Raw genomic sequence first — 17,432 nt, 5'->3', positions numbered from 1 at the left:
ATAATGAAATATTGCCATTGGCAACAACATGGAGGGACCTAGACGGTATAATGCTGAGTGAAATAAGTCACAGAAAGATAGATACCATATAATTTCATTAATATGTGTAATTTAAGAAACAAATGAACAAAGAAAAAATGAGACAAAAAACCAAACTCCCCTTATTTTTTTATCTTTTCAGAATATAATTGACTGTCAAAAGCAAAGGTAGTAAAATATATAATAGGGTTTATAATATATGTAGCATTAAAATATATATAACAATAAAAGCACAAAGTATGGGATGGGGGAAATAGAAGTATACTTTTGTAAGGTTTTTATACCCTACATGAAGTGGTACAATATTATTTGAAGGTATACTGTGATAAGTGAAAGGTATATATCGTAAACCCTACCATAATCACTAAAAAGTAAATAAGAATTGCAGCTAATAAATCAATAGTGGAGATAAAATAATCTAAAATAATCAAGAGGTAAAAGAAACTTAAAAGAGATAGGACAAATAAAGAGCAAATAGTAAAATGTTAGATTTAAATCAAACCATATCAATAATTACATTAACTGTAAATAGTATAAACACTCTAATAAAAATGCAGAAATTGTCAGGTGGAATTTTTAAAAAGACTCAAGTATGTGCTGCCTACAGAAAAAAAAACACACCACTTTAAATACAAGGACACAGGTAATAAATGGAAAAATAGACGCACCACATAAACTGTATATAAAAACAGTCTACAAAAAAACAATTAGACTGAATATATTAATTTTAGACAACGTAGACTTCAGTACAAAGAATATTACCAAGGTTAGGAAGACATTTCAAGATGATAAAAGGGCTAATTTATCAAAGACAAAACAATTCTAAATGTGTATGTGCCTAATAGAGCTTCAAAATCATGAAGCCAAAATGACAGAACTGAAAGGAGAAATGAATAAATAAATACACAGTTACACCTGGAGACTTCAACACTCCCCCTCTCAGTAACAGATAAAACAACTAGGCAAAAAATCAGAATACAGAAAACTTGAACAACATTATGAACTACATTGACCTAATTAACACTTATTATTAAACACCCAAACAACAGCAGAATACATGTTCTTTGCAAATATACCTCACTAAGAGAGACCTTGTTCTGGGCTATAATAAGAATCTCAACAAATGCAAAAGGACTGAAATGACACAAAGTATGTTGTCTGTCCACAAAATGATTTAGAAATTATATATAGAGAGATAGATATCTATATGTATATCACCATAAGAAATTAAGCAACACTCTTCTATAAAACCCATGAGTCAAAAAAGAGATCACAAGAGAAATTAGCACATGTTTGAACTGAATGAAAATGAAGACACAAGAGACCAAAATGTGTGGAATTCAGGTAAAGCAGTGCTTTGAGGAAATATATGGCATTATAATGCTTATATTAGAAAAGCCAGATCTCAAATTGATGGTCTATACTTTTTTACCTCTAAAAAAAGAAAAAAATCAGAAAAAACAATCCCAGAGTCATCATAAATAATAAACATTAACAGTAGAAATAAACAAAATTGAAAACAAATTTTAAAAAAGTTTTAAGTTTACTTATTTAGAGAGAAAGAGAGAGAGACAAGAGACAGAGAAAGAGCAAGCAGAGGATGGGAGAGAGAGAATCCAAAGCAGGCTCCACGCTGTCAGCACAGAGCCTGATGCAGGGCTCAAACTCAGAGACTGTGAGATCATGACCTGAGCTGAAACCAAGAGTCAGACGCTTAACTGATTGACCCACCCAGGTGCCCCGTTTTTAAAAATTTTTTTAAGTTCATTTATTTAGAAAACAAATTTAAAAGTAGAAAAAATAAAACCAAAATTTGGTTCTTTAAAACAATAAAATTAATAAACCTCTACCCAAAAAAAGAGAGGTAACACAAATTACCAACACCAGCAAATGACAGAGGGGGTATCGCTACATATTCTACAGACAATAAAAAACAGTATTCTGAAATTTTTATGCCAACAAATGTGATCATTAAGACAGTATGGATAAATTTCTTGAAAGATTATCCAAGCTCACTCAAGAACTATATAACCTAAATAGTTCTACATACCTATTAAAGAGATCGAATTCATTATTTAAATTTTTCCCACAAAGAAAACTGTAGACTTCATTGGTAAAATCTAACAAACATCAAAGATATAATAATACTGATTCTACAGAAAACAGAAGAGTAGAGAACACTCTACGATTCATTTTATAAAGCCAGCAGAATCCTGTTACTGAAGACATCACAAGAAGACTACACACCAATATCCTTCATGAACAAAGATGCAAAAATCTTTAACAAATTTTTAGCAAATCAAATCCAGCAACATACATTATAACCAATTACAGTTTATCCCAGGAATGCAAAGTTGGTTCAACACCAGAAAAATCAACGTGTTTCATCATATTAAGAAACTAAAAAAGAAAAACCATATGATTGTCTTAATGCAGAAAGCATTTAGCAATATTCCACATTCCATCCATAAAATCTGTGTACCCAAGGAATTAAAGAGAACTTCCCAGTAAAGAGCATCTATGAAATACCTACACCTAACTATATATTCAATAGTGAAAGGCTAAAAACTTTTCCCCTGAGGTCAGGAACAAGGCAAGGATATTCACTCTCACCACATTTATTCAATACTGTGCAAAGGTTCTAACCAGAATTTTAAGGCTAATTAATTCATTAATATAAAAGTGGAAGACAGGGGGGTACCTGGGTGGCTCAGTCAGGGTTAAGCGTTTGACTTCGGCTCAGGTCATGATCTCATGGTCGTGGTTTCAGGCCCCGCATCAGGCTCTGTGCTGACAGCTCAAAGCCTGGAGCCTGCTTTGGATTCTGTGTCTCCTCTCTCTGACCCTCCCCTGCCTATACTCTGTCTCTGTCTCTCAAAAAAATAGAATATTTAAAAACAGTTTTTTAAAAGTGTTTTTTAAAAGTGGAAGGCGCACAGATTAGAGAGAAAGAATTATAAATGTCTTTATTTGCAGATAACATGATCATCTACATAGAAATTCCCAAGGAATTTATGAAGGGTACTGAGAATTAATAAGTGAATTTAACAAGGATATAGGATACAAGGCAACATACAAAAGTCAATTGTATTTTTATATAGTATAAACAATTGGAAATTTAAATGTAAATGTAAGTAAAAAAAATGAATTTATTTTTGATGTTTGACTGCTGGCAGGTTTAAGCTCCATTCCCTCCTTCTTGCCGTGTATCTGGGCAAGTCAATAAGATAGCCCTGGCATTTCTGCCCTCACTGTCAGTTGGGGCAGGGGGACAGGGGAGTTCAAATCATAAAAATTCAACCTATACACAGGTATCTTCACCTTGCTCCTGTTCCCCAACCATAATAAAAACCGGAGCCACTCACCCTTCCCTTCACTCAAGCTACCCCAGAACAACTCGTGTGCCTGCACTGCTCTCCCCAGAAAACCCCATTCTGTGAAAAACAAGCCCTGTCGTAGCCTCTTGGTATATGTGTGGTGTCATCAGTCTCAACATTCAAACAAATTTTGGGTGGTGGTAGGGCTGATCCCATCTTCTGTGGGGCAACCACAAAACAAAACAGTATCATTTACAAGAGCATCAGGAAATGTGAAATGCTTAGGAGTACATTTAACAAAATATGTGCAAGACTCATACAATGAAAACTACAAAAACCCGCTGATAGAAATTAAAGAAAACCTAAATAAATAGAAAGAGATACCATGAACAGGAAGACATAACACTGTTATGATGTCAATACTCTCTAAATTGATTTATAGATATAATGCAATGGCAATCAGATCTCAGCAGGATGTTTTTTTTATAGAAATTGACATGCTGACTTCAAAATGTATATGGAAATACAAAGAACATAGAAAGTTGTAGTAGAGTCGTACAAAGAAACTCTTCACAATAGTGAAAATGAAGGAACGCAGAACTTCACATCAACACAAATGAATCCTAGAAATATATTCAAATATAAAAGCAAACTTATGGATGGTATGACCTAAGTAAGACCTTTATGTAAATAGTTTCAAAACATGTAATCCATGTATGTACCTAACATCAGAGCCCCAAAATATATGAAGCAAGCATTAACAGATTTGAAGGGATTATCATATAATTCAACAGTAATTAGTGGAGACTTCTATACTCAAATTTCAATAATGGATAGAATAACCATTATAGATCAATAGGCAATAGATAATTTAACACTACAAACCAACTGGACCCAGTAGACATATACAGAATACTCCATCCAACAGAAGAATATAGATTTTTCTCAAGTGTACATGGAACATTCTTCCAGGACAGACATATGTTAGCCTATAAATCTTAATAAATTTTAAAAGATTGAAATCAAAGTATCTTTTCTAATCATAATGAAATGAAAGTAGAGATCAATATCAAAAGGAAAACTAGAAAATTCACAAAAATGTGGAAATTAAACAACACACTCTTAAACAGCCAACTTGTCAAAGAAGAAATCACAAGGAAAATTAGAGACAAATGAAAATGAAAACAACATAACAAAACTTAGGAGATGGAGCAAAAGCAGTGCTAAGTGGGAAATTTTTAGTTGCAAATGCATACATTTAAAAAGAAGAAACATCTCAAAAAAAAAAAAATAACCTAACTTTAAATCTTAAGATACTACAAAAGAAGAGCAAACTAAGCCCAAAGCTAGCAGAAGGAAGGAAATAATAGATTAGAACAGAGATTAATGAAATAAAGAACAGAAAAATAGAGAAAATCAAGCCAAAAGTTATTCTTCAAAAAAAAAAAAAATTGATGAAGCTTTGAGTAGAATGGCTAAGAAAAAGAGAGAAGACTCAAATTAGTAAAATCAGAAATGAAAGTGGGGACATCACTACTGATTTTACAGAAATAAAAAGGATTATAAGCCCTATGAATAACTGTATATCAACAAATTAGATATCCTAGATGAAATTCCCAAAAAATTCCCAGAAATAGACCATCCATCAAAACTGAATTATGAAGAAATAGAAAATATGAATAAACCTGTAACTAGTAAGGAGATAGAATCAATAATCAAAACCCTCCAAACAAAGAAAAGCCCTGGACAAGATGGCTTCACTCATGAATTCTACCAAATGTTTAAAAAAGTTAACATCAATACTTCTCAAATTATTCCAAAAAATGAAGGGGAGAGAAAATTTCCTAATTCATTGTATGAGGCTGGCATTACCTAGAAACCAAAGTCAGACAGACACTAACAAGAAAACTACCAACCAATATATCTTATGAATATCAATGCAAAAATTATCAACAAAATATAAGCAAACTCAATTCATTATATTAAAGAAGATTATGCACCAAGTGGAATTTGTTCCAGGAATTCAAGGATGGTTCAACATACAAAAATCAATCAATATAATACACCACACTAACAGAATGAATAAAAACTATATAATAATCTCAACTGATGCAGAAAAAAACATTTTAGAAAATTAAACATTTTCATGATAGAAACCATTCCATTTATAATAGCATCAAAAAGAATAAAACACTTAGAAATAAATTTATCCACAGAGTTTAAACACACTACAAAACATGGCTGAACAAAATTAAAGACATAAAGAAAAGGAAAAAACCCCACGTTCATGGACTTAATATTGTTAGTGATAATACTACTCAAAGCAATGTAATAGATTCAATGTAATATATAGATTCAATGTAATCTCTATCAAAAGCCCAACAGTGGGTTTTTTTTTGCAAAAACAGAGAAACTTAACCTAAAATTCATATGGCATCTCAAGAGACCCCAAATATCCAAAATAGTCTTAGAAAAGAAGAAAGTTGGAGGAATCACACTTCCTGATTTCAATACTTACTACAAAGCTACAGTAATCAAAACAGTGTGGTGGTGGCATAAGAATAGACATGTACACCAACAGAATAGAGAGCCTAGGAATAAACCCTTGCACAAGTGGTTAACTGGGGGTGTCTGGGTCTGTTAAGCGTCTGACTTTGGCTCAGGTCATGATCTCATGATTCGTGAGTGTGAGCCCCATGTTGGGTTCTGTGATGACAGCTCAGAGCCTAGAGCCTGCTTCAGATTCTATGTCTCCCTCTCTCTGTCCCTCGTCCGCTCACACTGTCTCTCTCTCAAAAGTAAACAAACATTAAAAAAAAAAAATGGTTGGGAATGCAAGCTGGTGCAGCCACTCTGGAAAACAGTACGGAGGTTCCTCAAAAAACTAAAAATAGAACTACCCTACGACCGAGCAATTGCACTAGTAGGCATTTATCCAAGGGATACAGGTGTGCTGTTTCGAAGGGACACATGCACCCCCATGTTTATAGCAGCACTATCAACAATAGCCAAAGTATGGAAAGAGCCCAAATGTCCATCGATGGGTGAATGGATAAGGAAGATGTGGTATATATATACAATGGAGTATTACTCAGCAATCAAAAAAAATTAAATCTTGCCATTTGCAACTACGTGGATGGAAATGGACAGCATTATGCTAAGTGAAGTTAGAGAAAGACAAAAATCATTATGATTTCACTCATATGAGGACTTTAAGAGTCAAAACAGATGAACATAAGGGAAGGGAAACAAAAATAATATAAAAACAGGGAGGGGGACAAAACAGAAGAGACTCATAAATATGGAGAACAAACTGAGGGTTACTGGAGGGGTTGTGGGAGGGGGGATGGGCTAAGTGGGGAAGGGGCACTAAGGAATCTACTCCTGAAATCACTGTTGCACTATATGCTAACTAATTTGGATGTAAATTTAAAAAAATAAAAATAAAATTTAAAAAATAAATAAATTTTCCACATTCATACCTAGTTAATAAAATAAATTAGATAATTACAGCTAATTCACAGTTTCTTTTGCACTATTTTACTCAAATGAAATTAGATACCAAATTTAAAATAAATCAGACAATTTTTGTCTAATATTCAAACATATCACTTAAATAAGTAACATGGTTTTTAGAGTTAACTTAGAATTTTTTAAATGTCTATAGTTTAATCATTTTCTGTTTTTTTCATTGATTTATGTCATTCTGGTTGTGTCATAAGAAACAATAAAAGGAAATAATAGAAAATTACTATTTTAAAATATTACAATTCTACATAAAATATGAGCCTAGAGATTATTGAAAGTAATATATGTAGTTTTGTCATTTATCTTCAGAAATGTAATGTGTTCTATTTAATATCCAGATAATAATATCTTCCTTCATAGATTAAAAAAAAATGTGGTTAACTGATTTTTGACAGTGTGCCAAGACTACTCCGTGCAGAAAGGTTGGTCTTGCGTTAAGTTGGACCCTTACCTTATGCCACGTATTAAAATTAAAATAGATAAAAAACCTAAATATAAGAACTAAAATTACAAAACCCTTAGATTAAAACATAGGGGAACATCTTCATGACACTGGATTTGGTAATGATTTCTTGTATAAACACCAAAAGCACAGGCAACAACACAATAGATAAATTGGACTTCATCAACATTAAAAACTCTGTGCACCAAAGGACTCCATCAAGAGAGTAGAATGATAACCCACAGAATGGGAGAAAATATTTGCCAATGATGTATCTGAAAAGGGATTAACATCTAGAATATATTTTTTTAAAAACTCCTACTATTCAATTATAGGAAAAAACAAACAACCCTATAAAAAAAGACTGAGCAAACGACTGAAATAGAAATTTCTCCAAAAATATACAAATGGCCAATAACCATATGAAAAGATGCTCAACATCACTAAAACAACTTAAAGCCACAATAGGATACCACCTCACACACATTAGGATGTCTAAAATAAAATTTAAAAAAAAAAAGGAAAGCAACAAGTGTTGACAAGGATGTGGAGAAATTGGAGCCCTCGTGCACCATCAGCTGCAATGTAAAATGGCACGGTTACTGCAAAAAAAACACAAAACAAAACAAAAAAGCACACAAAAAGATAGCTTGGTGGTTCCTCAAAAAGTTAAACATAGAATTACCTTATGATCTGGCAATTCCACTCCTAGGTATATACCCAAAACAACTGAAAGCAAGGTCTAAGATATTTGTACCCCAATGCTTTTAGCAGAATTATTCAAAATAGCAAAAAGGTAAAAACAACATAAATGTCTATCGATAGATGACTGAATGAGCAAGATGTGGTATATACATACAATGGAATATTATTCAGCCACAAAAAGGAACATTCTAATACATGCTACAACAAGGATGAATCTTAAAAACTATGTGAAGTGAAATAAGTCTGCCACAAAAGGACAACTGTTGTATGGTTCCACTTATATGAGATCAATTCATAGAGACAGAAAGTAGATTAGAGGTGACCAGGGGCTAGGGAGAGAGGAAATGCGGAGTTACAGGCACACCTCCAGGACACTGCAGGTGTGGTTCCAGATCATTGGAAGATCATCCAGATTATAAAGCAAGTATCACAATAAAGTGAAGTCAAATGAAGTTTTTAGGTTCCCAGTGCATATAAAAGTTATGTTTACACTATAGTGCAGTCTATTAAGTATGCAATAGTATTATGCCAAAAAAAATGTATATACCTTAATTTAAGAATATCTTACTACTGAAAAATGCTAACCATGGGGCGCGTGGGCGGCTCAGTCGATGATGCGTCCAACCCTTGATTTCAGCTCAGGTCATGATTTCACAGTTCGGTTCGTGGGATTGAGCCCCATATCAGGCTCTGTGCTGACAGCATGAAGCCTGTTTGGGATTCTTCTCTCCCTCTCTCTCTGCCCGTCTCCTGCTTGTGCTCTCTCAAAATAAATAAATATTTTTAAAAAATAGAATAAAAAATGCTAACCATCATCTGAGCTTTCAGCAAGCCAATCTTTTTGCTGATGGAGGATCCTGCTGTGTTGACAGCAGCTGACTGATCAGGGCAGCGGCTGCAGATGGCTGGGGCTGCTGTGGCAATTTCTTTAAGACAACGGTGAAGTTTGCTGCATTAAGTGATTCTTGCTTTCACAAATGATTTCTTGTAAGATGCGATGCATAGAACTTCTTTCAAAATTGGAGTCAATCTTCTCAAATCCTGCTGCTACTTTTACCACCTAAATTCATGTGATATTATAATGTGTTTTCATTTCAAAAATCTTCACAGCATCTTCACCTGGAATGATTCCAACCCAAGAAACTACGCTCTTGGTTTATCCCTGAGAAGCAATCCCTCATCCATTCAAGTGTTTTCATGGGATAGCAGCAATCCGGTCCTATCTTCAGGCTCCACTTCTGATTCTAGTTCTCTTGCTGTTTCCACTACATCTGCAGTAACTTCCTCCACTGAAGTCTTAAACCTCTCAAAGACCTTCATGAGGGCTGGAATCAACTTCTTCCAAATTCCTGTTCATGTTGATATTTTGACCCTTCCATTAAGTCATGAATGTTCTTAATGGCATCTAGATAGTGAATCCTTTCCAGAAGGTTTTCAATTGACTTTGCCCAGATCCATCAGAGGAATCACTGTCTATAGCAGCTATAGCCTTATGAAATGTGTTTCTTAAATAATAAAACTTGACATTTGAAATTACTCCTTGACCCATGGATTGAAGAATGGATGTTATGTTAGCAGACAGGAAAATAACACTGATCTTGTTGTACATCTTCATTAGAACTCTCGGGTGACCAGGTGCTTTGTCAATGAGCAGTAATATTTTGAATCTTTTTTCCTGAGCAATAGGTCTCAATAGTGGGCTTAAAATATTTAGTAAACCATGTTATAAACTGATGTGCTGTCATCCAGGCTTTGTTGTTCATTTATAGAGTACAGACAGAATAGGTTTAGCATAATTCTTTTTTTCTTTTTTATTTACTTTGAGAGAGACAGTGCGAGTAGGGGAGGGGCACAGAGAGAGGAGAGAGAGAATCCCAAGTAGGCTCTAGGCTGCCTGCCAGTGCAGAGCCCAATGTGGGGCTTGAACACACGAAATTGTGAGCTCATGACCTGAGCCAAAACTAAGAGTTGGACGCTTAACCATGGGAGCTGCTCAGATGGCCCAGATTTAGCGTAATTCTTCAGGGCCCTAGTACTTTTGGAATGGTAAATGAACATTAGCTTCGCCTTAAAGTCACCAGCTACATTCACCCTAAAAAGAGGCAACTTGTCCTTTGAAGCTTAGAAGCCAGGCATTGACTTCTCCTCTCCAGCTATGAAAGTCCCAGACGGCGTCTTCTTTCAGTGTAAGACTATTATATCTACACTGAAAATCTGGCATGATGAAGGCATAGCCACCTTCATCAATTAGCTTAGCTAGACCTTCCAAAGAATTTGCTGCAGCTTCTACATCAGCACTTGCTGCTTCACCTTGTATTTTTATGTTAGGGAGACGGCTTCCTTCCTTAAACCTCATGACCAAATCTCTGCTAGCTTCCAACTGTTCTGCAGCTTCACCTCTCTCAGCCTTCACAGAATTGAAGAGAGTTACAGCCTTACTCGGATTAGGCTTCAGCTTAAGGGAATGTTGTGGCTGGTTCGATCTTCTTTAAAAAAAAAAAAAAAAAAAAATTTTTTTTTTTTTTTTACATTTATTTTTGAGAGAGAAAGAGAGAGAGAGAGCACAAGTGGGGGAGGGCAGAGAGAAAGGCGACACAGAATTCAAAGCAGGCTCCGGGCTCTGAGCTGTCAGCACAGAGCCCCATGCGGGGCTCAAACTCACAAACCGCGAGATCATGACCTGAGCTGAAGTCGGACACTTAACCTACTGAGCCACCCAGGCGCCCCATGGTTCGGTCTTCTATCCAGACCACTCAAACTTTCTCCATATCAGCAATAAGGCTGTTCTGCTTTCTTATCTTTGGTGTGTTCACTGAAGTACCACTTTAAAAAAAAAAAAAAGTCTTTTAATTTTATTTTAGAGAGAGAGGGCACACATGAGAAGGGGAGAAGGGGAGAGGGGCAGAGGGAGGAAGAGAGAGAAAGAGAGAGAATCCCAAGCAGTCTCTGTGCTGTGAGTGTGGAGCCCAAAGAAGGGCTCGATGCCACGACCCTGGGATCATGACCTGAGTCAAAATCAAGAGTCAGATGCTCAACGAACCGAGTCACCCAGGTGCCCCTAAAGGTAGCACTTTTAATTTCCTTCAAGGACTTTCTTTGCATTTACAGCTTGGCTAAATGTTTAACTCAAGAGGCCTACTTTTGGGCCTGTCTCAGCTTTCAACATGCCTCCTTCACTAAGCTTAATCATTTCTAGCTTCTGATTTAAATTCAGAGATGAGACTCTTCCTTTCATTTGAACACTTGGAGGCCACTGTAGGCTTGTTAATTGGCCTTGGTTCAATATTGTTTCGTCTCAGGGAATAGGAAGAAGCAAGGAGAGGGAGAGAGACAGGGAAGGGCAGATCAGTGGAGCAGACAGGACACATAAGATTTACAAATCAAGTTCACCATCTTCTGCAGGGATGGTTCGTGGCACTCCAGAACAATTACAACAGCAACATCAAAGATCACTGATCACACATCACCATAGCATGATAATAAAGTTTGAAATACTGCAAGAATTACCAAAATGTGATACAGACATGAGGTGGGCAAATTCTGTTGAAAAAATGGTGCCAACAGACTTGCTTGATGCAGGGTTGTCACAAACTTGCATTTGTGAAAAACCCAGATCTACACAGCACCTTAAAGCAAAGTGCAATAAATCAAGGCATGCCTGTACTCTTTAGCGGGTACAGAACTTCTGTGTGGGGTGAGGAATGTTTTGGAAATGGATAGCAGTGATAGTTGTACAACACTGTGAACGTACTTAATGCCACTGAATTGTACACTTAAAAATGGTTAAAGTGGTGATTTTTATGTTATGTATATTTTGCCATAATAAAAAAAAAAAACTGCAAAAAACTCTCCCCTATCACATGCAATACAATTCTGGAGGCTGAGTGACTCAAACCTAGGACTGAGGAAAGTATAAAGAAATCCAGGATACTGTCTCTGAGTAGGGTGTACCCAGGTGTTTCCACTTGCACCCACCATGTTTTGATCTTTAATCTCGGTGACAGACACAGTATGTTGGTGTAGCTCCACTGAACGTCTGAAATAATTAATAGTCAAAGTCGACGGGATTAGGAAGCAACGTGGCAGCTTTACCAGGAGGCACCAAGCTTATTGTGGAGAAGTGAAGACAGGTCCCTTATTCTTGGGGGGATGCCCGGTCACTTACTCTCCTTGACCCCAGTCACTCCAAACCCCACCTCCTACCACAGCTCTGGCTCCAACACCCCCCTCCACATGCTCCACCATGGAGGGACCTTTAATTGCTCTCTAAGTTCTGGGCCTGGACTTCAACTAGGCACACATCTCTCCAGCCTCTGGGCAGGGTAGACTAAACTGGGGCTTATCTGTCTGGTCCCCACCTCTGCTGAAGTTGGGCAAGTCCCTCAGGCGCCTCTGCCTCCCTCCCCCACTGCAACCCAGGATCTGCTGAATAATGGAGACAGGAGAGCACAGGGCACTTGCCCCTCTCACTTCCCCTTCTCAGGATGCATGTGGTTCAGCTCTCCACCCCAGACCATGGCCAGGGGTGGGGCTGGGCTTTCCTCTTCTCTCCAGGCAGGCTCCTACCTCAGAGCAACATTTCCCTGCTCCTGAGATGCATCCAACAGGGGCTGGCTCCCCCCTCCCCTCAGGAGGCAGGCCTTGGGCTGGGGGAAGCAGAGGAGTCAATCAGGCTCCTGGCTCACAGTGTTGGAAGGTGACTGGCCCTACAACATGCTGACCGTGTGCAAGGGAGTAAGGGGGTGGAGGGAGTGGGGTTGAAGAGGGAGGGCCCACTACCCAAAGGGAACTCCTTGAGGCCGGGGACCCCCTAACCCCTAGTGCAGTGTCCTCTCAGGCTTCCAGACTAGGTGGGTGGACAGACCAACAGGAGCTCCCTGGCATGGACGGTCTGGGAAGTGAGGGCTGGAGTGGGGGTGGAGGTAAGGAACCAGAGAAAGCCAGGATAGCATGTGATCATTTGAGGGTGTGTGTGTGTTTGGGGGGTGGGTGGGGAGTCCTATCATGGGTGGGGTAGCATCCAAGGCTTCCTTCTGAGTCTGGATGCCTCTACCCCTGACCTGCTCTGTTTCGTGGGACCGACCTCGGCTCTGTCTAGGGCCCTGTCTGGCCACTCCTGTGGCTCTGAGCAGCAGAGGAAGGGGCAAGCAGACTTCCACCCTTCTTGGCTCCCGGTCCAGGGGAGAAGACCCTCATGCCACATTCATCTTCCTGGGACAGTCGCACCAAGCCACCCCTTCCATCCAGCCGGGCAGCTCGGAGCTGGGCACCTGGTCCCTGTGGCACTTCTGTCTGGGAAGCAAGGCTTTGGTCAATTCAGGCCCCCACCCCCAATGCCAGCGATGGACACAGCGGATGGGTCAGGCACAGAGATGACATTCAATGAGGGGCAACAAATGTAGGGGCCACCTCACCCTATTAAGTATCGCTATGCAATGAGGTTCTCAACCTTCTAGGCTGGGCTTTGTGTGGGTAAAATGAATAGTGCTCTGAATCTGCCTTTGTCTGACCATGAAGCTCCATTAAGCCATGGAACCAGAGTTATAATTATACTAATAATAATAGGGGTGCTTCACATGGGTCACCATGCACATTGAATCCCCCAGAGACATGGGTGGGGATGGAGCATGGGGAGGGGGTCTTCTCCTTCTCCATCATCATCATCATCATCATCATCATCATCATCATCATCAATCTCATGTTACAGAAATGGACAGAAGCCTGAGGGATGGAGCCCCTGGCCTGTTTCAAGCTGGAGGCCAGGACCCATCCCACCACAGGCCTGAGCAACAAAACCACATCACAGGAGACAAAAAGTCATGGTCAGCACATGGAAAGGGTGCAAGGCACCATGTGTCCACACCAGGGCTCTGGTGGCCAAGAAGTGGTGAAGGATCAGCTTTCCTGCAGCTTGGCAAAGCCTTCCCAATGGCACAACCATCTAACTGCCCAGCCCTGTGGCAGGCTGAGGTAAGTGCAGGGTCATGGTCTAGGGTAGGAATCTTGGTCAGAGACGAGACCTGGCTGAGAGGTGAAGGTCTAGTAAATAACCCTGGGGTGCTGCCTCCTCCCATGGGACCCTCACTGCCACCTCTAACCCAGGCCATCCATGCTCCCCAAGATGGTGGAATTAGCTTCCTCTGGGCCTCCTGGCTCCTCTTGTCCCAACAGCTCTGCCTAGTCTGCCCCCTGCCTACTCTATCACCTTCCACCCCACCATGAGCCTTGCTGTCTGGGTTCCAGGTGCATGACCACCCTCCCTTCCTCACACCCAGGGCCTATGCATGTGCTACGCCTCTTTCCAAATATGTGGCCCCACATCCTTTCACCTGGGCCACTCTTTGCCTTCCCTCAGGCCCCACTCAGCCATTAATTCCTCTGGGAAACCTTCCTGGGCCACTGGCCACATCCACGTGGGACTTCTTGTACCACACTTACTGGGATCTCAACAAACTAAGAGTGAGATGAGCTGTCCAAGGCCCATCCCCTGAGACAAGGGCTCTGCGGCCTCACCCCCTGCAACACTGGCCTGGGGCTGGCATTCTGGAATGCTGGCTGGCCGGACACCTAAGGAGGATGGGCCTACCTGCAGCTTACAATGCCCTGAGCCTGGGCAGTATGAAACACGGCCACTGAACTCATGCATCTGTGCCAGAGTGGACAGAGGTGGCTCATGGAATGTTCTGTGTCCTGACGTGGTGGTGCTCCCCCGGGGGATATACAGATCAAAATTCACCACTGGTACACTTTACTCTATGTATGCTGTAGCTTAATTTTGTGAAAATTATAACAAGAAGACACTTCCTCCAAAGTCAAGTTCTTCTTCCTAGAAATGTCATCTGCCACATATTGGTGCACAATCAACAAATAAATCAGAAATTCTCTTCTCACTTCTTCAAATGGCTCATCATTTGCTGTTTTAGACAGGACCCCAGGCTGCCTGGACAGAACCCACCTGCCCTGGGAACCCCCTGGTACAGCAGCTGTGGCAGGACATAGGGCAGGGCAGAGGTTGGGATGTGCCTCAAGCTGCCAGGAAAGCCTCCCGATGGGAGCCTCCGTGCCTGAGGCCACACCAAAGGCCGGGCTTTTATCCCCAGCTCTGCCAGGACCTGCCACACGACCTAGGCCCAGGGTTTCCTGCTGTTCCTTAGTAAACACTTGCTGTGTGACTAGTATATAAAAATATATTCACGGGGCACCTGGGTGGCTCAGTCGGTTGGGCGTCTGAATTCTGCTCAGGTCATGATCTCACGGTTCATGAGTTCAAGCCCTGCATCGGGCTCTGTGCTGACAACTCTGTGCTTCGGATTCTGTGTCTCCCTCTCTCTCTGCTCCTCCCCTGCTCACTCTCTGTCTCTCTCTGTCTCTCTCTCTCTCAAAAATAAATTTAGAAAAAAAATATATAATTCACTTCATGGGGCGCCTGGGTGGCTCAGTCAGTTGAACGTCCAACTTTGGCTCAGGTCATAATCTCACAGTTCATGGGTGCGAGCCCCACACCCGGCTCTGTACTGGCAGCTCGGAGCCTGGAGCCTGCTTCGGATTCTGTGTCTCCTTTTCTCTCTCTGCCCCTCCCCAGCTCGTGCTCTTTCTCTCTCTCAAAAATAAACTCAAAAACGATTTTTTTTTTAATAAATAAAAATAGGTTCACTTCAGGAGAGGAGACAGACGTGGAAACAGGCACAGAGGGACAGTGACTTCTCTTGCAAGAGCTGGGGCCAGTATTGCTGAATCTGTCCACCCCACAGACACCCGCCTGGATCAGGCTCCATCATCTCCCCCTGGGACCCTCCTAATGGTTCCTAGTGGCGTCTGTGCTACCAGGACCCCCACTCCACACCACCTTACAATCTGCTCCCCACACGGCGGCTGAAGGTCAGCTTGGGCCTCACCAAAGTAACTCCACACAAAGGAAACAAGACGACGAACAACTCCTTTGGGTCCAGAGAGGGGTCTGAAGGGAAGAACACAACACTGCTTACCGTAGAGGCCGCTTTGAGGCAATTGAGGCGTGGAATGTGGAAAGGGTCACAGTAACCCCCTGGCTGAATACTGACAGACTCATAAGGTGACCCACCTCGAGATATCTATAGGCCCTAATTAACCAATGGGCTATTTACAACCAGGAAGTTACCAAAAAAAAGGGAGAATTCCATATGTCGCCATACCTCCTCTCTTCCCCCTTTAAAAAGAGCCCCCACCCACTGCCTCCTGGCAGACAGTCTCTCCTCTGCTGTCCTGCCCTGCCGCTCCCTTGTGGTGTATTCAATAAACTTCTATCTCCTTTGTCCTGCCTCAGGTGAAGGCCAAGCCACCGGCTTCTGATCATCACCCCAGATTTGGGGGGCCCTCAACCAATCAGGAGAGACACCGCACCCACAAAATACCCTTGCCAAAAAATTCAAACCCGAATCTGCTCAGATCCACCAATTCGGAGGAAAGTCACAGGAGCATAGGAAAGGACACCCAGAGGGCCCATCAACAGAACCCAGGTTAAGGGAAGCTCCATAGATTTCTTTGACAAGAGATTCAAGTGAAAAATAAGACAGAAAGTGATGGAAGGAAATCTATGGAATAACGTGTGGATCTTCCTTAGACCCTGGAAATGTGAACACTGGCTGGATTTTTGAGGAGGTTAAGAAGGGCGTCACTGCTTGTCAGATGTGACAATGGCCCTGTGGTTATGTTGTTTAAAATGACTCTCTCAGAAATACATAGTAAGAAATGGAAGAAATAGGATTTGGGATTTGCTTTAAAACAACCCACGGTGTCATGAGGGGGTGGACAAAATAGGATCACAGCTGCTTTGTGATGGACACGTGGGGCTCAGCAAAGACTCCTGGCTAATTTTGCTGCAAATTTTCCATAAAGAAAAGGGTGTTGTTGTTGTTGTTGTCTGTTTTAAATCTCATATATCCCCACCAAAGGAGTGAGGGAAAGAAAGGAGGGTAGGCCGGAGAACTGCCCCCAGGCAGGGGGCCAGGTCTAGGCTGGAGGGTCCCCAACCATTCCACTGCAAATGCGTACACATTCTGTGCTCTGCACAGTTTTCAAGTCTCAATTAAAAAACACCCACCTCGGGCACCTGGGACTTCAGCACAAGTCATGATCTCACTGTGAGTTCAAGTCTCAGGTGGGCGGGCTCTGCGATGACAGCCAGAACCCATTTGGATCCTGTGTCTCCCTGTCTCTCCACCCCTCCCCCTGCTCACTTGCACGCATGCTCTCTCCCTCTCTCAAAAATAAATAAAACATTAAAAAAAAAACAACCCCACCTCACACCCAGATATGGCAGGATTCAGGGCCACCAGTGCCAGCATACACACTGCTGTGGATTGTCTGTGAAAGAGAAGAAAGTCAGAGCTGAGAAACTTCTATAGCAATGTCACACAGTTACT

At 40.9% G+C, this 17,432-nt stretch overlaps 1 protein-coding gene across 3 annotated transcripts in view; it reads right to left on the bottom strand.

Annotated features, from left to right (window-relative positions):
- Window positions 1-17,432, bottom strand: part of CHDH (choline dehydrogenase) — a 39,736-nt gene that overhangs the window by 17,619 nt on the left and 4,685 nt on the right. For 2 of the 3 annotated variants that reach the window (XM_058726561.1, XM_058726562.1), the window contains exon 2: window positions 17,310-17,373. The exons of the other annotated variant lie outside the window; for it this stretch is intronic. The gene's annotated coding sequence lies outside the window, so the exon portion shown is untranslated. The remainder of the gene's footprint in view (window positions 1-17,309; window positions 17,374-17,432) is intronic. 3 annotated transcript variants of the gene reach the window in all.

Source organism: Neofelis nebulosa, chromosome 4, assembly GCF_028018385.1.
Source record: "Neofelis nebulosa isolate mNeoNeb1 chromosome 4, mNeoNeb1.pri, whole genome shotgun sequence".
NCBI lineage: Eukaryota > Metazoa > Chordata > Mammalia > Carnivora > Felidae > Neofelis > Neofelis nebulosa.
This window is presented reverse-complemented; position numbering and strand designations above follow the sequence as displayed.